We start from the raw sequence: 22,027 nt of genomic DNA, 5'->3' as shown, positions 1-22,027 counted from the left end.
CGATCCAATCTATTGTCCTACACGCAAGATTACACAGTCGCACACCACACTAAGTCTTATCATTTTTAGAAACTATACACCCAACATTTCATATGTTACATTTTACTGATATGGGTCGGTAGGGATAGACTATTTAAGTAGTGCGAACATTTAACTAACATGTCTCACTAAAGAATGCACTATGGGGAAATGAGAAGAAGACGCAACAGCAATTCTATAGAGGCCGAAGGTTATCGCAGGAGGTATTTAATGTCGGTGCAAGGATCGATAATGCAGCGCGATCGGTCGGAAGTCGTAGCCTTGAAGCAAGGCCGAGTCATCGACCAGAAAGTGCGGGTCGCGGCAGCCGACCTAGTGGCACACAAAGGCTTCTCATCTTAAGCAATGGCCCCTTTCCACCCCCAAAAATTAAATTCAAAGCTCAAATCTTTTTTAATAAACGATACAATTTTTCGAACCAATAAATCGCCGTGATGTAATCCTGTTTGACAATGTGACGTATACTGTAACAGCTTGTGTAGTTGTTACCATGTATACCCGCTGTTTCAGAAACTTTCACCCGACCTCGGAAGACTACATGTTCTACATGAATGAAGACAGGATCTTGGGGTAGACTGTTGCTTACGCATAGGACTACAAAGTTTTTTGATCATAAGAATCATCCGATTACACAAAGTTATATGTTCTAGATACAACCATCTTGGTGACCTCTAACTTTTGGTAGTACACAGTAGCTCCGAGCCCTGGCTCAACATGTGGTATGGATAAATTGTATTTTAAGTTTTCACTAAGATTATTTTACGCTTATTACTTAATGCTGCTAACAGCACGTCAAACACTATCGTGGCCCATTTTTTACTGTTGTAGTTTCAAAATTGTGGACAAATGATGGTTATAATAACCGAAACCACTCACCACCAATAGGGAGTAAAAAACTGTTGAGATTTAGACTCTTACTGTTTACTCTAAAATCCAAATCGGTTGAGTTCCAACATTCCACAAAGCAACTCGCATTTTTCGCATCAACAAACATTTACAGAGGGGGAAGAAGTGATAAGGGACGGACAAAAAATCGTACGACTAACCTGGTACCGAACACAAAAAACTGAGATTTATGGTCTGACACTTCAGTACTTTTTCTTCCTTTCTTTACGTTTTCTCGTCGTTTTTCTTCAGCGGTTCTGATCGAACACGCTGTTTTTCTCGTCATTTGGTCTGGACGGACTTCACATGACACCCCTTCAAGTTTCTCGTTGAATACTGAACTGATTTTTTTTTTTTTATTTTTATTAGATAGGGCAGCCAGCCCTCTGACCGAACACGCTAAGCTGCCGTACTTGCGGAGCCACAGTTTCCGTTTATATTTCACAAAAATTGAATATGTACTTGTGGCTGTTGAATCCTGTATGACTTGAATCACAAATGCCGCCACTAAATACGTTAGGCAGACACATGGGAATTGCGGCTGACCAGTCTATTGCACTTCTGTGGATACGTGCAAAATTCTGTTACATTCACAAAACATCTTGAACAAGCACACTGGGGTCACCTGTGATCTCCCATTATACAAACAATGTCTCTTTAAACTACTGGTGCCATCACAGAACGATTTGAACCGTAGGAGGTGTAATGTTGTACTCTCGACAAAAATCACGGCACATAACTGTAACAGAATAGAACTCGCGCCATTTGTCGTGTTACCGCCCTCCGATTCGGCGCACAGTATTTAGAACGGAGAGCGCCTACTCATCATCACCGATTTCGCCCAAACTTACTGTGAATGCAGAGCTTGGCCAGAAATTGATGTGACAGAAGGGAGAGTTCAAGATGGTCAAACAATTAGAACAAAATAGCGTTTTGACGAGGTTCAGCTCAAAAATGGCTCTGAGCACTATGGGACTTAACATCTGAGGTCATCAGTCCCCTAGAACTTAAAACCTGACTAACCTAAGGACATCACATACACCCATGCCCGAGGCAGGTTCGAACCTGCGACCGTAGCGGTAGCGCGGTTCCAGACTGAAGCGCCTAGAACCGCTTGGCTACAGCGGCCGGCTACGAGGTTCGGGTGAGGCATGAGTCATTTATGTTAGTGTGGTTACTGGGCAGAGGTTGGCGCAGCGGAAAGAGTACGGAACGGTAATTCGAAGGTCGTGAGATCGAATCATCATGAGGAAATATTTTTTTTTAACTTTTAAATTAATTCCATGCAAGTAAACCGATATATTGCGCAATATACATTGCCTCGTCACAATAATGTGATCACCTGTCAAAAGCCTGAATAAAACCACCTTTGCAGAGCATACCACTGCAAGACATGCAGAAGGAGACCCAGTAAGGTTCTCGAAAGTATCGACAGGTATGTGGAGCTCGGCGACTTCAGCGCCTTGCCTAGCTCCGCTAAGTTTACGATTGAGGATTCACGGAACAAATAGCGCGATCGAGATGGTCCAACACATTGGCCAGTGAGTTTAAGATTGCTGGCCAGGGGAGTGCCGTAAACGCATCCTGGCGCTCTTCGAACCACACATTGTCCTACTGATAGATGCCATAGTGCCTCGCTTATGGGTGGACATGTGTTGATTCATTGTGCCTTTCAGAATGACGACATCACCCAGAGAATGTGACGAAAACATTCCCCACACCATAACGCTCCCTCCTACGACATGGAACCTTCCGACGATTGTTGTAGGGTGTTTGCTTTCTGACGAACCACGCCATACACGCCAGCGGCCATCTGCCCGATAGAGCATAAAACGTGGTTCATCTGAAAAGGCTGTCTGTCACCACTCAGTGGACGTCCAGTTGCGGTACTGGCGTGCAAATTCCAGCCTTCATCGCCGATGCACAGCAACCAGCATGGGTGCATAAACGAGGCCCCTGTCGCGGAGCTCCATACGCAGCAACGTTCGCTGAACGACCGTTGAGGAGACACTGTTGGAAACTCCTTGGACAATCTGGGAGGTCAGTTGCTCAGCAGTTCCGGGTGTGTTTGCCCTACACATTTCTTCAGCCGTCGTTCTCGCCTGTTACCTACCGTCCGTGTTGCAAGACAGTTGCCTCGGCGCTGGTGTTGGAGAGCGCGATTTTGCCATCCACGGCATACATTAACTCCGGCGGAAAGCGAACAGCTTACAAACTTAGCCGTTTCGGAAATGCTTCCACCGTTGGCCCGAAAGCTCATGATAATGTCCTTTTCATCTACATCTACATACATACTCCGCAATCCACCATACGGTGCGTGGCGGAGGGTACCTCATACCACAAGTAGCATCTTCTCTCCCTGTTCCACTCCCAAACAGAACGAGGGAAAAATTACTGCCTATATGCCTCTGTACGAGCGCTAATCTCTCTTATCTTATCTTTGTGGTCTTTCCGCGAAATGTAAGTTGGCGGCAGTAAAATTGCACTGTAGTCAGCCTCAAATGCTGGTTCTCTAAATTTCCTCAGTAGCGATTCACGAAGGAACGCCTCCTTTCCTCTAGAGACTCCCACCCGAGCTCCTGAAGCATTTCCGTAACACTCGCGTGATGATCAAACCTACCAGTAACACATCTAGCAGCCCGCCTCTGAATTGCTTCTATGCCCTCCCTCAATTCGACCTGATAGGGATCCCAAACGCTCGAGCAGTACTCAAGAATAGGTCGTATTAGTGTTTTATAAGCGGTCTCCTTTACAGATTAACCATGTCTTCCCAAAATTCTACCAATGAACCGAAGACGACTGTTCGCCTTCCCCACAACTGCCATTACATGCTTGTCCCACATTATATCGCTCTGCAATGTTACGCCCAAATATTTAATCGACGTAACTGTGTCAAGCGCTACATTACTAATGGAGTATTCAAACAGTACAGGATTCTTTTTGCTATTCATCTGCATTAATTTACATTTATCTATATTTAGAGTTATCTGCCATTCTTTAGACCAATCACAAATCTTGTCCAAATCATCTTGTATCCGCCTACAGTCACTCAACGACGACACCTTCCCGTACACCACAGCATCATCAGCAAACAGCCGCTCATTGCTATCCACCCTATCCAAAAGATCAATTATGTAGATAGAAAACTATAGCGGACCTACCACACTTCCCTGGGGCACTCCAGATTATACCTTTTGGATGTCAAATAAATAAATCTCTCCATTTTCGCATTACGACAACGACTGTACTGTTTTCCACACACCCCTGATACGGTTTATTTACCCTCGAATGCTAGTGCCGTCACCTGCCGTCCGTGTGTGTTTATTGCACGATGACGTAGAGCATCGGCGGTGGTCGGTCACATTAATGTCACTGGACCGTGTAAAATAACCGGCAATATACTGTTTTTACTCATATTTACATAAAAGGCATGAATAGGGTAGGAAAGGAAAATTTGAGATTACAAATTAATTTCCAGGATGGGATTGTAAGACGTACACGAGAACTTCGTACGCAAAATTAGCCTTATAATAAGTAAATAATTATAATTAGTAAAAAATGGTTCAAATGGATCTGAGCACTATGGGACTTAACTTCTGAGGTCATCAGTCCCCTGGAACTTAGAACTACGTAAACCTAACTAACCTAAGGACATCACACACATCCATGCCCGAGGCAGGATTCGAACCTGCGACCGTAGCGGTCGCGCGGTTTCAGACTGTAGCGCCTAGAAACGAATTAGTAAATAATAAAATTAGTTTTATAATTGGACAGTTGATTTACATGTGCTGGGGTGTTATTCATCTTAAATACGGGAAAGCAGTGATTTTCTTGGGGTCTTGCACACTTTATGTACGTCACATTTTACAATTACACGTTTGTTTGAAACTTTCCACAGAAAAACAAACTTGTTTTACATTCACAAAAGGTTCCCTCTCATGTCACAGTCCACAGTAAACCACGCGCAATGTGTAATTTGCCAGATGTTGGCGAGATAGCTGGTGATGCATAGCGGAATGTATTTTGATGCAATCCTGTCAATGAGATAAGCGCAACTTTGCAGACTTCTGATAAAATTCTTCATCTGCGATAAAAATATAGCTGGTTTAGGTGCCGAGGACTGCTCGAAGGTCAAAATGAAAATAACGGAATGTGAAGCGTAATGTGGGTTGCCTGCACTGTCCTGAAGCCTGCTGTAGCAATCCTTGCTCTGTGCATTATAGCAGAAACGGTGGCGGTGTTGCCGTCCTATAAAGTCTACGTATTTCAGGAGGTATGAGGTCCAGAACGGCGAAAACAAGTCTGTCGTCGCTAATTGTACCTCTAGTTTTCATTTCCGTAGAAGAAACATACACGTGCCATTAAAAAGAATGTAACTTTATGTTAAAAGTGATGTTTGTTTACATTTATGGATTGTGCATTCCCTCCCGTTGTGTGAGATGCGTCACTGGCCAACTGTATTTTACACATTTTGTTTCGGAAATATATGGTGTGTCACAGCTAGATCGACCATCAGCCCTAAATACACCGACAAAATTTCGGAAGTTGTTCAGGATATTTTTGGAACGTTTCCATATAAGGGACCCTTGATCTCCAGTGGCTCGTTACACAGTAATAATTTAGTTACCTTTGATTCCTTTACAATACCATTACATCGATTAAAAAGTCTGTAATATGCAGTCTCGAAAACCTACAACCTAAAAACAGCCCTCACATGAGAAAGCATAGCGATGTGACTGCTGTAACTGCGGGAATAGCTTCTTTATGCCACTCTTCATTTGCATTCAGTAAAACAACACACAAGGCGTACGTTGAACAACTCTTTGTCAGTAAACGTATCAATACTGCTATAAAATGGTTCAAATGGTTCTGAGCACTATGCGACTTAACTTCTGAGGTCATCAGTCGCCTAGAACTTAGAACTAATTAAACCTAACTAACCTAAGGACATCACACACATCCATGCCCGAGGCAGGATTCGAACCTGCGACCGTAGCGGTCGCTCGGCTCCAGACTGCAGCGCCCAGAACCGCACGGTACTGCTATATGTATCACTGTTGATGTACAGCTAACACTGACGGAAAAGTAAACCCGAGACACAACCGAGTAATGCAGTATGCACTATTGAGGACGAAGAGTAAAGTGGGCATTACTGTTGTCGGCTAGTACAGCGAGTAAGCAAACACGATATACAGTACATACCACTGACATTTTCACTGCTACAGATATATTTTCAGTGTAATACAGATACAGAAGATAAATGGCGGCAATAAATCGAACAGAATGTAATTACTGTAACGAGCCATTGGAAACCGCGGCTCCTTGTCGTCAAATTACAAACGACACGCCCAGTTCATTAGCATAACGATAACCGGGAATAGGTAAAATTAAGTATCATTGGGAAGTGAGAGCAGACAAACACAATTATTTACCAAAATTAGTGGGTGCTGTGAAATGGTTACTGCAGGAACAGTAACCTGTAAGGACCTGGAAACTGGGAGGTAACGGTACGTGTCCAGTTCACAGATCAAGCACATGCAGGCTGCGTCAGCTGAGCTGTTCACCTCACATATTTCCGCAACCGTTTAACGTATCGTGAAATTGTTTTCTCTCAAATGAACTTTGAGAAAGTCCTTACTAAACGACGTATATTCCCTTTTTATAGCCGAATTAACAACAAAGATATCGGTGTCGACTTCACTTTTTCAAACGGAATTATAGTAACTGCTGTTGCTAGAATCGTAATATAAACAGAGACGAATATAAGGCGTTTCACACTTCAAAATTCAATTAGTGGTTGCTTAATAATTAAAATGCTTATAGACTAGGATTTTTCTTTTTAAACAGGAAACCGATTGCTGTATTACGCCTAAGTTCGTGATTTCATACACAAATTAGGAAATACATGACTTCGGATAAATTGTTTAATTAAGTTTCATGACGTTGACTCTAAAATTCATATATCCAGTCAAAAGTGCAACACATATTTGTTTTTTATACGTTTTTCCAAATGTAATGGTGTTTCACAATAGTCTTGTGAAAATCTGGGCCTATGTTACATCGCGTGTCACGTTTAGCTACAAACTATGTGTGCGTGGGTGTCCCAGCACTTCTTTTCCGTAATCATGTGCTATTTTAGGTATTGTGTTGTTGGTGTAGCCTGTGGTCCCGTAGTCTATGTAAGCATGGGATCCCTCTCGTATAATACAAAGTTAGTCTGTCTCAACCCCGTCAGCTGTAGACATGTTTACGAGTAGTTATTATTTGAACATGTATGCAAAGTTGTAAACTAGTTTCTACGCCGCGAATACGCTTACTGCTTGTAACACGACAGTGAGTGTCCGATCTGCCGCACGGTCTACTTTCCTAATTAGTAAAACACACAGCCGCGATACCGCTTTAGCTAATTACCCGTCACAGAACAGAGACATTAGAAAGGGTGCGGAAGGACTACCCTTTGAAGATCACGTCACGTGACAGATCACCTGAACTCATGGAACGTGGTATACATTGGTTCACGACGGTTAGGTGCGAGTAGGTTCAACAAAAGTTCATGAGGCTTGTGATATCAGCAGTTGGAGATAGTTTACGCTGTATTACAAGCGTAATCCCGGCCATATGTGTCGTTGTTCAGGAACTCATACAGGGTAGTAAAAATCAGACTGAGAAACTAGTAAGATTTTGCAGTGTAGGTTATGCTGAGAAACTGTTAAGAAAAGAATTCGATACGTTGCTCTGTTTTCGAGTTAATTAACACCGCCGAGCGGGGTGGCGCAGTGGTTAGACACTGGACTCGCATTCGGGAGGACGACGGTTCAGTCCCGCGTCCGGCCGTCCTGATTTAGGTTTTCCGTGATTTCCCTAAATCACTCGAGGCAAATGCCGGGATGGTTCCTTTGAAAGGGCACGGCCGACTTCCTTCCCAATCCTTCGCTAATCCGATGAGACCGATGACCACGCTGTCTGGTCTCCTTCCCCAAACCAACCAACCAACCAACCTAATTAACACTGAAGTTAGACAGTCAGGTGCGCGCTAATTCAGGCGTAGATAGCGCACGAGACTATTCAACCTATGACTTGGTTTCGATCCTTAATACGTCCCATGTCCAATTTTTGTATCGCTCTCTTGCTCGATTTTAGGAAGCCAGACGAAGAACACGTTAAGCGACACAGTACCTGGCGGGCCGCTTGAATTTGCGCGTGCGAAGGCGTAACTGGCTAAATTCAATGCAAATTAACTCTGAAACGGGGCAACATATCGAATTTTTTTCTTAACAACTATTTTTCAGCACAGCCTACCCTACAAGCTTTTCAGACTGCTTCTGACCATCCTGTACAGCGTAGCAATACAGTGCATTCGGAAACTTCGTCTGTAAAATATGTAATCATTTTGAAAAGATGAATCTTTTTTCATTTTTTATTTTCGGTTTACAGGTTAATGAATGATTAACGCAATAACTTGATTTACACAACATTACTTTGTAACAGGAGGACAAACGGCTCAGGAAAGTAAAACCTTGTGTCTGCTGTCAATATGTCGCGTTTGATGTTTTCAGAGCTTAGCGATGCGGGTGCAGACACTGAATGCAGTTTATTAATTTGGATAAATCAGCTTGTTGTTTTGGTCTTCAGTCCAGAGACTGGTTTGATGCGGCTCTCCATGCTACGCCATCCTGTGCAAGCTTCTTCATCTCCCAGTACCTACTGCAACCCACATCCTTCCGAATCTGCTTAGTGTATTCATCTCTTGGTCTCCCTCAACGATTTTTGCCCGCCACGCTGCCCTCCAGTACTAAATTGGTGATCCCTTGATGCCTCAGAACATATCCTACTAACCGGTCCCTTCTTCTTATCAAGTTGTGCCACAAATTTCTCTTCTCCCCAATTCTATTCAAAACCTCCTCATTAGTTATGTGATCTACCCATCTAATCTTCAGCATTCTTCTGTAGCACCACATTTCGAAAGCTTCTATTCTCTTCTTGTCCAAACTCTTTATCGTCCATGTTTCACTTGCATACATGGCTACACTCCACACAAATACTTTCAGAAATGACTTCCTGACACTTAAATATATACTCGATGTTAACAAATGTCTCTTCTTCAGAAACGCTTTCCTTGCCATTGCCAGTCTACATTTTATATCCTCTCTACTTCGACCATCATTAGTTATTTTGCTCCCCAAATAGCAAAACTCATTTACTACTTTAAGTGTCTCATTTCCTAATCTAATTCCCTCAGCATCACCCGACCTAATTCGACTACATTCCATTATTCTCGTTTTGCTTTTGTTGATCTTCATCTTATATCCTCCTTTCAAGACACTGTTCATTCCGTTCAACTGCTCTTCCAGGTCCTTTGCTGTCTCTGACAGAATTACAATGCTTTTATTTCTTCTCCATGGATTTTAATTCCTACTCCCAATTTTTCTTTTGTTTCCTTTATTGCTTGCTCTATATACAGATTGAGTAACATAGGGGACAGGCTACAACCCTGTCGCACTCCCTTCCCAACCAATGCTTCCCTTTCATGCCCCTCGACTCCTATAAATGCCATCTGGTTTCTGTATAAATCGTAAATAACCTTTCGATCCCTGTATTTTGCCACTGTCACTTTCAGAATTTGAAAGAGAGTGTTCCAACCAACACTTTCAAAAGCTTTCTCTAAGTCTACAAATGCTAGAAACGTAGGTTTGCCTTTCAAACAAAACGCTGAATACTGTTGACTCTTGTATTAAACAGGAGATACTGGCGTGGTTCACCTGGAAAACGTTTACAAGAAATTAGATTCTATCTCAGAACGGCCATGTTTTACGTTTCTCGAGACGTCACAGATAAAAACACGAAATATAATAACCACCTGCCCCGTGTCGGGGCCGTGACGTCACCATACTAGTCGAGTTGGAGAGGGAAGCACTCACTCGAGGGGAATGTCTCGCGAGCCGCAACGTTGCCACGCCTGGTGTAGAATTAAACAGGAGATACTGGCGTGGTTCACCTGGAAAACGTTTGTGGTGATCACTTACGCTAGAGTGTTGTCCTGTACTTACGGTGTGCGGAACAAACGGTCTTCCATCAGCTGTCTGGAATGCTACACACAATCACCATTTAGTAAGATATCACTAGCACTTCCTCTCTAATAATGCAGCACGCAATCACATGCTAACCGGAATATTCAAAATTTCTCCGCAGCGTACTTAAAATTTAGTATTCCTTGGCTTGGCTGGTCAGGGCCAACAAAAAATAAAATTTCCTAAACAGTTACGCAAAGATAGGCACCCATTGAGCAGCTGCGTTCCGTACGCTGTTTTCGACAGCGGGATCATTAAAGATGGAGCACTGCATAAGTTGTTCAAAAAAGAGGGAAACATTGTGCCTGACCTTGTGGAAGGAACCATACTGGCATCCGCCTAAGGCAAACATTGAGAAACACGAATAAGGAGAGTTGTAACGAGATCTGGATTCAGATCCTGACGTAAGTACATTACCACAATGTGGACTCAGTAATGCAGGAATTAATTTTATATAATGTGTGTTGAATATATAATCAATCTTTAACCAACCTGTATACTAATGATTTTGCTTTCTGTTTTACTGATCTAGTTATTTATAGTTCCTGTCAACATTTGTTATATGTAACTCGAATTAACATGTGAAAGAAAACTGTTCATTGTATTTCTATACATACCGATATATACTTTGCCAATCATCGCTCGATGCTTGACCATTGGTACATATCAAGGGTGCTTCTTGTGCAGTCTTCGCGAACCCTATTCGTTGTACAGTTTCCTTAGTTTCCAAACTGAAAAGAGATTTTAAAAACTTCAAACAGGTTTACTCGAGATATTTGGCGTTAATGTTCTTTATACACAAACTCCACACATCAAAAAAAAGGTTTAAATCACACCGGTTCCTAGAACTCCTGAAGATAGACGTTGACTGTGGGCATTGTATCACAGGCACAGTCCCTTTGCCTGTTCAGAGATGTCACTACACCCGCCCAAAGATGTAAACAACCATGCATGAGCAGCGCCTATTAGACGGAGGGGGGTCCGACAGCCGATCAGTTCTAGTCATTCCACTATGAAGGAGGTACACAGGTCATGTTGTCTGTAGTTCAACCATGCCTAGACCGTCAATACCGCGGTTCGATCGCGTCCGCACTGTTACTTTGTGCCAGGAAGGGCTCTCAACAAGGAAAGTGTCCAGGTGTCTCGGAGTGAACCAAAGCGATGTTGTTCTGACATGCGTCAGTTTGGAACCGCGTGACCGCTACGGTCGCAGGTTCGAATCCTGCCTCGGGCATGGATGTGTGTCATGTCCTTAGGTTAGTTAGGTTTAAGTAGTTCTAAGTTCTAGGGGACTGATGACCTCAGTAGTTAAGTCCCATAGTGCTCAGAGCCATTTTTTTGTTCTGGCATGGAGGAGATAAAGAGAGACAGGAACAGTCGATGACGGGCCTCGCTCAGGTCGCCCAAGCGCTTCGACGGCAGTGGATGACAGCTACCTACGGATTATGGCTCGGAGGCACCCTGACAGCAAGGTCACCATGTTGAATAATCCTTTCGTGCAGCCACAGGACGTCGTGTTTCGACTCAAACTATGCGCAATACGCTGCATGATGCGCAACTTCACTCCCGACGTCCACGGCGAGGTCCATCTGTGCAACCACGACACCATGCAGTACAGTACAGATGGGCCCCACAACAACTGGCATCACGTTCTCTTCACCGATGAGCGTCGCATATGCCTTCAAGCAGACAATCCTCGGAGACGTGTTTAGAGGCAACCCAGTCAGGCCGAACGCCTTAGACACACCGTCCAGCGAGTACCGCAAGGTGGAGGTTCCCTGCTGTTTTGGGGTGGCATTATGTGGGGCCAACGTACGCCGCTGGTGGTCATGGAAGACGCCGTAACGGCTGTACGATACATGAATGCCATCCTCCGACCAATAGTGCAAACATATTGGCAACATATTGACGAGGCATTCGTCTTCATGGTTAACAATTCGCGCCGCCATCGTGCACATCTTGTGAATGACTTTCTTCAGGATAACAACATCGCTCGATTAGAGTGGCCAGCACGTTCTCCAGACATGAACCCTATAGAACATGCCTGGGACAGATTGAAAAGGGCTGTTTATGGACGACGTTACACACCAACCACTCTGAGGGATCTGCACCGAATCGCCTTTGAGGAGTGGGACAATCTGGACCAACAGTGCCTTGATGAACTTGTGGATCAAACTCGCCACGACGAATACAGGCATGCATCAATGCAAGAGGACGTGCTACTGAGTATCAGAGAACAGCAGTTTGGACCACCACCTCTGAAGGTCAAGGTCTTGCTGTATGGTGATAAAAAAGAAAATGCAATTTGTGGTTTTCATGGTCAATGAAAAGGCCGGAAATGATGTTTATGTTGATCTCAATTCCAGTTTTCTGTACAGGTTCCGGAACTCTCTGAACCGAGGTGATGCAAAACGTTTTTTGATGTGTGTATTTATTAACACTCTCCTTCGTAAAAGAACTGCAGTTTTTCAGTATCTTACAAACCATTAGAAAACTCCCGCCTCTGTTAATCACCAAAGAACCTGTCCGACCATTTGAAGGATGTTTCACGAACGTAAATGGAAATAGATTGGCGAAAAGAGGAGATCTCTTATGTTTAGGAATGTGGACCAGTGTTCACAGTCGAAAAGTACTCTTATTATGAACTCGTTGTTCCTGTCACCTTCTTCCTCGGTCATAAACAGTCACCACTACCTTGAACTTACTTTTAAAATAACTCTATTTAAGTAAATAACTCTATAAATACATTCGTTAAGGTTTGCAAATTTTACAGGCCCCATTATTATCGGATAGCTCAGTAACGATGTCCATAAACTTTCTGTCTTCGTAGGGGCAAAGCAATTATTTTCTACTTAGATTATTTCTTATATTTCGATTAAATGTTGTCACGCAGAGGCCAATGGGATATTCTATTTTATCGTGCCAGCAAATTTTGTCTGTTGCTTCTGGCTTCACCATCACCAGACAGCTGTGAATTTTATTCTGCGAGCTGCTGCACGCTGCTGTGGCGCTAATTCTGCGTCCGGCGCATACAACGTTTTCCGCGGTGATAGCCTATTACCTCTATATTTCGATGCAAATTACGACGTGAATGCTGCGTGATTGGTGTTAACAATTGAGTAATCACGTTCATTTTGGGACGCCAAATTCACATCTGCAGTTCGTTAAGCTGCGTAGCGACAGGTTCTAGTTATTCACCGAAGTCCAAACAAAGCTTTGCCTTGCTAAAATGCAGGTGTCACTACTATTTCTGAAATTTATAATTTTAAGATCTGTGTTATAATTTTTGCTCTGAGAATCATTGTGAGCAGTTTCGCAGAGATCTTTTATTGCCTATCTATAAAGGCTACCTCACTTACTTTCCGCAGAAGGACGGGGAGAAGAATGACTGTTGACTGCGTATACGTCCCGAGGCCAGCTGTATTTTACTGCCCTTCAGAGGAAGTTTTCTGGGAGACTCTGGGGTTCTTCCATGTTACTTAATGAGGAATTTTCTAACTATTTTATAGCAGGACAGTTGACATCGTTCATCCGTAAATTGATTTTTTAACATTTTTCTTATACTCTCTTGTGACTCAGAGAACGTATCATAAACAATATTGTTCTTCCTTGAGCAAGGACGAATTCCCAGTTAATGGAGTTCGATATTTTTCAACACTTTCGAACGGAATTAAACTTAACATTCTACAGGCAATCTCGTAAAAGAACTGCAGTTTCTAAATACCCTACGAAAGAATCTAAAACATCTGCCTAGTTTTCCTGTACGGCCATTCGTATTCATGTCTCCACGTAGTGTACTGATAGACACCGTTCTGTTGATACTGTATGACTGATGGCTTAACATGTTCATGTGTACTGCTTGAACACATTGGATATTGCCAATGGTAACAGCAAGCGTTCCCATCCTCCTTGCCAGTAAACAACACACTATGTTTGAGTTTCGGCTGCGTTCACTACAAAGATAGCCCGAAGAAAATAGGAGAGGCGAAGAAAGACATTACGAGAAAGAAGGTGACAATTTATCCAGCTGCAGCAGTAAATGACGTTTTAAGTGGTATTGTAGTGTAAACGTTTTGGAAAACGTCTCACTCTTAACTGGCAGTCACTGACAAAATTGTCCTTAGGTAGTAGAACGTACTGTTACCGAGACTGTCGACAGCCAACACTACTTACATGGTACGAAATACGCATGTTGCAAGAATCGTATGAAGAAAGTAGTGGACGACTGTTGTGGTAGTACCAAACCTCGCGATAACAAAGGAAACGTTGGCAATGCACGAGATGAGACACAGCCAGACTTGTGGAAGAAATGAGTAATCCTAATACCACAGGAAGTAGATGACGACACGTGTGGGAATTACTGAACTTTAATAATACAGGGTTGTAAAATACCTGCAAAAGAATGGAGTGGCCTGTAGAAGTCACGCTACGGAAAGCTTAACTAGGATTCTAGATCTACATCTACATGACTACTCTGTAATACTTACTTAAGTGATTGTCAGTATGTTCCAAAGAAATGAAGGAACACTCGAGGTAATCTGACCTTATGATGTATCTTTAGGATAGACTGAAGGAAGAAAAATCTACATTAATTGTGTTGTAGGTTTAGAAAGAGCTTTTGGCAACATTGGCATTAATACATCCTTTCAAATTCTGAAGATATCAGGAACCAAATTTACGCAGCGACAGATTACCTAAAACTTGTACAGAAACCATATTACAGTTTGAGGAGTCGAATAATACGAAACGGAATCGGTAATTGAGAAAGAGTTTTGACCTATCTCCCATGTAACTGAATCTGCAGATGGAATAACCATTTAGGGAAGAAGGGAGAAATTCAGAAAAGAAGTTAAGTTGAGGATGAAAAATGTAAGGTTTGGGCGAAAATAGTTTAAAACAATTCTCATTTATTTTGCAGTCTCAGTCCCACACTTTTAAATATATTGTTTTTAAAATGTGCAACTGAGGCAAAAATAAATGAGACTTATTTTAAATATCAATACATTTGCTGCTCTCTCGCCATGAATATGTTGTCTGTAGTGGTAACAGATAGTATATTTAATTGAAATTAAAAGATGAATGGCAACAAAAGTGAATCAGGGCTAAAGGATTGTAGTCTAGGAAAATCAGTTAACGCTGGAGGAATTTGACTAGAAAATGATATACCAAAAATTGTTGTCGAGTTTTGTTACTGGGGCAGCAAAATAACTCACGACAGCGGAAGTACAGAAGATACGACACGCACACTTGCAATAAAAAAAAGATTTTCTGAAAAGTGGACCTTTCAATATAATATTAAATGTAAGGAGATCTTATTTAAGGTATCTGTTTGGAGTGTTAAAAATGTGTACTTCACTGAATTTAACTCGGTTATTGGAATTTCTGCACATGGACATAAGAAAATAGTTCCGCTGAATTGTTTATTTCTTACCAGCCTATACCTCTTCTGCATCCGTTCATGAAATGGTAATATCTGTGCACATACACCTATGCCACCTTCGATCGGTATGCATGCGACAGCGTGCGTACCTAATATGTACCAAAACGCCGCACATCAAAACGGGATTTTCACATGCTCATACCTCTGGTTCAATTGGTGATAAGAAGTTAGGATCAAGTCTTTTGGATATCCCTTGGGCTAGGGATCATTTACATACCCAAAAGGAGGGTCGTCTTAGAGTCACTATCCTACCGCACAGGGTCAAAGTATGAATATTACACACTTCCTCCTGCTTAGGGAGAAAATCGGTTGGTTCTTTTTGCATTTGATGCGGTCTACGGTGCGATTTGAGAGACTTTTCGCGACGTCATTAGTTCGTAGACGGTTCATCGAAAAAACACCAAAAATGTTTTTTGTACTATGTTTTAGCCGTCACCAGCGGACCAAAACCCAGCCGAGGATTCCAAGACAGCCATGCACAGCACATGGCTGAAATTCTTACGATATATTCCTCACACGTTCACCCATAAAATCCGGTGTGAGGCAAAAACGTGGTTTATAAAATCTTTGTCATCTGGGAACCCTATGTTGTAGTAATGAGGCACATCCTAAATTATTTTGCACCTCAAATCCGGTCTGAGGTGTAAAATTAATGTGAGTTATTTCACAAAAGTAAAGTATTTAAATTTTACTAACCGATACATTTCTTTTCATATGTATTACATGCCCTGCTGCAGCAGGGAAAAGAAGGGCACCAGCGGGAAAATGCTCCTATTGGAGTACCAAAAAAAAATGCGAATGTTCCTGTTTATTTAAAAGAACCATGACTGAAAATTGGGATACCAGCAGCTTCCTTCTACCTTCCTCAGCAAGTTAAAAATTTTCCAAAAAAATTGGCATGCTCTTTTATGTTGTGACAGTAGCAAAGAAACGGAAAATCAATAAATACTGGAAGACAGTAGACCGTGGTAGTGTTATAGAAAAAGCGATGGAGACAATGGCAGTGTGAGAGAAAGAGAGGGCGTAGTGGCAGTGGAACATAATTGGCAGCGACAAAACAGTGCCAGGAAAAGAGTGAAGATGACAGTGTCAGGAGGGGGTGGGGGGAGGGGGAAGGGGAATAAAGAGAAAGAGGAAGTAAAGCTGCGTGAAAGCCAGTGAGGAAGGAAGGAATGAGATATTAGCAGTAAGAGAGAGCAAGTGGGAGATAGTGGCAGTGAGAAGATACTGCAGTAGTAGGACAGAACAAAGGTGATTGTTGCTGTGAGATGGTAGATAATGACAGAGAGACACAAAGAGATAATGAAAATGAGTTGGACTGAATGAGTGAGTGAGAAAGAGCAATTGGGAGTGGATGAGTATGAGCGACAAACAGTGATGGATTAGTGGATGTGAGATAGTTACAGTTAGGTGAGCTTGTGGAAGTCTGAGGTGAGTTAAAAAAAAAGCGCGAATATATTCTCATGCCAAAATTTTTGGGAAAATTTTTAAAGGTGCTAAGGAAGTAGTATGAGGCAGTTGATACAACACTTTTCAATCAGGGTCTTTTAAATGAACAGAAACATATTCACATATTTTGTTCCCTGATAGAGGCATTTTTCCACTCGTGTTTATCATCCTTGTACTGTAAAAATGAATATGTGTCTGAACATGCCCAAAAAAGGAGAGAATTAATGATTCTGTCAAAGGACAGTTTAAATCTACAGAAGTATATAGCAGGAAGTGATGTTAGGGTGGCTGCACTAGACTTTGTTATTGCACATCTCTCAGTCTGCTTATAACTCTGTTTTAAAGACACACTAAAATTCTATTTGCATTAATCTTTCAGGGGTAGGTAATGTGAGTGCATGGGAATTGGAATGAGTGGTAGTAAAAACATTTAGAGGCACGATAATATTCTTTTGTTACGAATGTTGACTATTTATTTGATTCAAACATGTGATAGAACTACCACTGACAACACTTCAGAACACATTTACACGAAAACGTTTACAAAATACAAACAGGGGCAACAATCAGAATTATGATTCCAATTCGTAACTCTTTATCAATTAGGGGGTCACTTAACACATACCAAGATGGAACAACGGGGATACCTTGATCATTGTGAATGGACTCTGTATCGTGTTCGAGACATCATAGTTCCAGACTATAAGAGATGGAACATTTCATTCAGTCATGTTCATACGGTACGATAGTGGGCAACCTGTAATTCTACGATCTATTTCGTCAAGGGAAGCAACGAATGAACAGAGAAGGCAATGAACAGAGTTGCGTCAGACATGTGGTCGCAAACATTTTCTTAAAAATCTAAAAATAGTCAATGAACAAAAATTCTCCGAACATGTAGGTATTCGTTATAGATATAATTTCATGCCCTACTATACAGGGTGTCCCAGCTATCTTGTCCACCCAAAATATCTCTGGAACAATAACAGCTATTGGAAAACGACTTTCACCGGTATCAATGTAGGGCTGGGGCCCATGAATGTTCAAAATGGTTCAAATGGCTCTGAGCACTATGGGACTCAACTGCTGTGGTCATAAGTCCCCTAGAACTTAGAACTACTTAAACCTAACTAACCTAAGGACAGCACACACATCCATGCCCGAGGCAGGATTCGAACCTGCGACCGTAGCGGTCGTGCGGTTCCAGACTGTAGCGCCTTCAACCGCTCGGCCACTCTGGCCGGCTATCCCATGAATGTACATATTAAGAAACATTCTAAAACGAAAGCATATGTGTTTTTTAACACAAACTTATGTTTTTTTTAAATGGACCTCCTATATTTTTTTCTTCAGCAATCCATAGCATGACAAAGCACATACACAATGGCGTTGATCGCATCGCAATATTCCCATTACATCCAGAGATATTGAGACGCGAAGTTGACGCTTGAAACACCCGACATGCGCTGCTAGCGCACCTCCTGAGGCTCAGGCGTGAACCCCATGCTGCCCGTAATCGCAGCAGGATGGCAGCAGACCGTATTATTCGTTTCAGACCTCTTGATAAGTATGGAAGTGTGATTACGCATGTCAATCACATCGCGATTACGGGCAGCATGGGGTTCACGCCTGAGCCTCAAGACGTGCGCTAGCAGCGCATGTCGGGTGTTTCAAGCGTCAACTTCGCGTCTTAATATCTCGGGATGTAATGGGAATATTGCGATGCAATCAACGCCATTGTGTATGTACTTTGTCATGCTATGGATTGCTGAAGAAAAAATATAGGAGGTCCATTTAAAAAAACATAAGTTTGTGTTAAAAAACACAAATGCTTTCGTTTTAGAATGTTTCCAAATATTTCATGGGCCCCAGCCCTACATTGATACCGGTGAAAGTCGTTTTCCAATAACTGTTATTATTCCAGAGATATTTTGGCTAGACAAGATAGCTGGGACACCTTGTATTATGTATGGGAACGTTAACGGGTAACTACGAGACCACAAACAAATGGGGATTTAACAGACAAAGGCGGTGATGTCAGTCTCAAAGATTTACCAGTCAAAATGGTATAAGCCTTTCCCACAGGATACGTCACTTAGTAAATAATCAAATTACCGCAAGGGAACTCACAATGCCTAGTGCATCGGATTCAGGATATCCGTTGTGGTAGCTCGAAACTGAATAAAGCATACACAATCAAATTACCCTCAACGTACCAAATTAAATAAAATAACCGAAACAATGCTCACGAAACGTTTCTCTAATGTAAAGAACGTCAAAAAGAATGATTACGGGCTTCTACTAATTGCACTATCACAATCAAATACCTGTATTCACACTCTAACAAAAGAGCATAAGTGAGCATTTACGTTCTCTTACCAATTCGCTGCAAGAGTGACGATCTTTGTGCTTGGATGAAACGATGCTCTTTTCGAACAGGTGGAGGGGAAGATTCCGTTACGTCTGACCAATAACGTCCGGACCTAGCATTTATCTTTGAACTTGCCCACTGCTGTACCTTCTCACAAGGTTAAGTTGGCAAGGACTACTCGCTATATTTGCTGACTCCGGTTGCCCACGGAAACATTTGAAATCCACTTACACGCACAAACACACACACACATACACACACACACACACGTTTTAATTCATAGTTATTTATAGCATACATGGGTAGTGGAAAGGACTTATATAAGGAAAATAAAGGAAAAGATTTGTTCACCCCTTATTTAGAGGCTGATTATTAACTTGAGAGAGTAATGTGCGTCATAAAATCGGCGCTTCGAGGAAACAAGGTGCGTTATACATGCGACGTTCCTGCTAGAGCTCTAACGCGTTTCAGTGTAGCCTTATATGGAAGGATAATATGTATGATAAACAGAACAGACAAGGAGAGAACTAAGGCCTCTGAAATGTGGTGCTACAGAAAGATGCTAAAGATTATAAATGGGCAGAGCTAGTAAGTAATAGTTGGTACTAAACCTAATCGAGGAGTAAAGTAATTTGTGGCACAATTTCACTTGAGTAGGGTTATATTGACAGGACACATGTTGAGACATGGAGGAATAGTTAATTTGGGTTTTGAGGAAAGTGTAGGGTTTAAAAATTACCGGAGGAGGCAAACTCTGACAGCAGCAAGCAAATTGAAATCGATGTAGGTTGCAGTAGTTACGAGATGAGACTTGCACAGGATAGAGCGGACTGGACAGATACATTAAACCAGTCTTGCAACCGACACAACAACAAGAACAACGACGGTCTACACGTAAATCTCAGTTCCTATTAGCAACACAAATGGGGTTAGCTTTCGATGTCTGTCGTATACTAGAGCTGGAGCGGTCAGTGAACGAGATATGGAGTATGTACATTCAAAACTGTGGCTTCCCACTGATGTACCTATTTTCTTCATTTCACAGTAAAATCTCCCACGAAGCAGTATAAAAAAGCAAGCACGAGAATTCATTGTTTTCACCTTGAATAATGATGGTAGCAGCAACGTAACAACTGGAAGAAAGGAAAGCAGTTGCTACTTACATTAACGATGGCGCTCGCAGCTATTGCCGGATGGCGTGACTTGACATTCACAACCTGAAAAGAATCAAGTCAGTCATATGAGATCGGATTCAGAATACTACAACAGATAGTACTCAAAACAAAAGACACAGTGTTAGTTCTGAATCTACCGAAAAAATTTCAGAGGTTGCTCACAGATGTTTGCCGAGTGTTTTGTTATAAGGAATACTTGATCTCCAGTGCCTCTCAACAAAGGAGTTAATTATCTTGCTAACGAGAACACCGGAAGTGCCATAATCCGATTTCCGGGAAACTTCGCTCAGTGGAAGAGGAGCCAAAATTAGCGAACACGTGTCTCGGCTTATCCGTAGATACTCGATTGTTTCTGAGCAAACGCCCGCAAAGTTTTCGGCAGAATTTAGATACCTCTCATGGCGCGACGCGCTCGTCTCAATGGAGCATTGAACAAGACCGTATTCCGAGAGGACGTACCCGGATACACGCTTTGGAGAACTGGAACAGGACAGCGTTTACTTTCTAATGTTTTCGAGTGGTAAAACACAACGCTGCCATACAGGTTTCATTTTGTATTGTAATTTTATTGTGTACACTGTTGTTAGGCCTATGGGAGTCCACTAACTTACTAAAAAATTAAAGAAATAAATAAACTGAAAATAAGATATTACCGTCGCAAGAGGAACTACTAGTGACATTTTTCTTGTGCACACTGTACAGTATATTTTCCGCCTTGTCATTACTGTAAAATTTTTGTATTTGTTATTGAAAAGGAACTGGTAGCCTAGTGCCAAGTGTAGCGGCCTCTCACTTTTTGCGTCCAGTGTTCTAAATCCAATTATTGTTTCTATCAATTTTATTTTATTGAATTATTTCATTTATCTACCAATGTCTGTAGAAAGTTACAACACGAATGTTTCTTATTACGTCAGGGGTTACAAGAGCGTTATATTAATTGTAAAATTACAACTTCGTTTCACAATAAGTGTCATATGACCATGTGGAATTTTCGGGGTTACAAGTTTTTAAAATTCTCATGTTCTTGTATTTCATTCTTATATCAGTTCTTAATTCTTCTATTTTATCCTTATGTTTATTCTTCAGAATGATTTGGTGCACAACCTACATTCCAAACATAGAAATTCCGAACACAACGAGCATCGCGCTAAGGCAGGTTTGCCACATCGAAATTGTATGAATCTCACTCGGTAAAGGAACGTTGTTAACATTGCTGAAGATTTCACGCGTGGGTAATAATTTCGCGGGAAACCACACATAACGGATCGCTTTCCCGAAAACGAATAAGGACAACGTGACTTCAACAGGCATTGGAAAACATTCATGTAGAAATCTTCTACGGACATGGACAGATACTCGTAAACAAAAAACAAAAATAATATACGGGTTTGAACAGAGGTCGCAGAAGTGTGAAGCTGGGATGCTAGTTATTGAGCCGTTGCTTTTTTAAAAATTAGAGGCACAGTGAAAAAGAGTAATCCAACCAGGATTGGATCCCACCACCCTTTTTTTTTACTCGTCCGCCGGATATCAATCGGCCACGCAGACCTTTATTCTTTATCTTGCGTCCATTGCTGGGTGGGTGTGGAGAGTGTTGGGG

At 42.0% G+C, this 22,027-nt stretch overlaps 1 protein-coding gene across 5 annotated transcripts in view; it reads right to left on the bottom strand.

Annotated features, from left to right (window-relative positions):
- LOC126184543 (cAMP-regulated phosphoprotein 21) overlaps positions 1-22,027 on the bottom strand; it is a 1,287,166-nt gene that overhangs the window by 971,527 nt on the left and 293,612 nt on the right. For all 5 annotated transcript variants that reach the window (XM_049926953.1, XM_049926952.1, XM_049926954.1 and 2 more), the window contains exon 3: positions 20,416-20,469. The gene's annotated coding sequence lies outside the window, so the exon portion shown is untranslated. The remainder of the gene's footprint in view (positions 1-20,415; positions 20,470-22,027) is intronic.

The sequence above is a fragment of the Schistocerca cancellata genome, chromosome 4, assembly GCF_023864275.1.
Source record: "Schistocerca cancellata isolate TAMUIC-IGC-003103 chromosome 4, iqSchCanc2.1, whole genome shotgun sequence".
Classification (NCBI taxonomy): Eukaryota; Metazoa; Arthropoda; class Insecta; order Orthoptera; family Acrididae; genus Schistocerca; species Schistocerca cancellata.
Note: the sequence above shows the minus strand (reverse complement) of the source record. Positions and strands in the feature narration are given on the sequence as shown.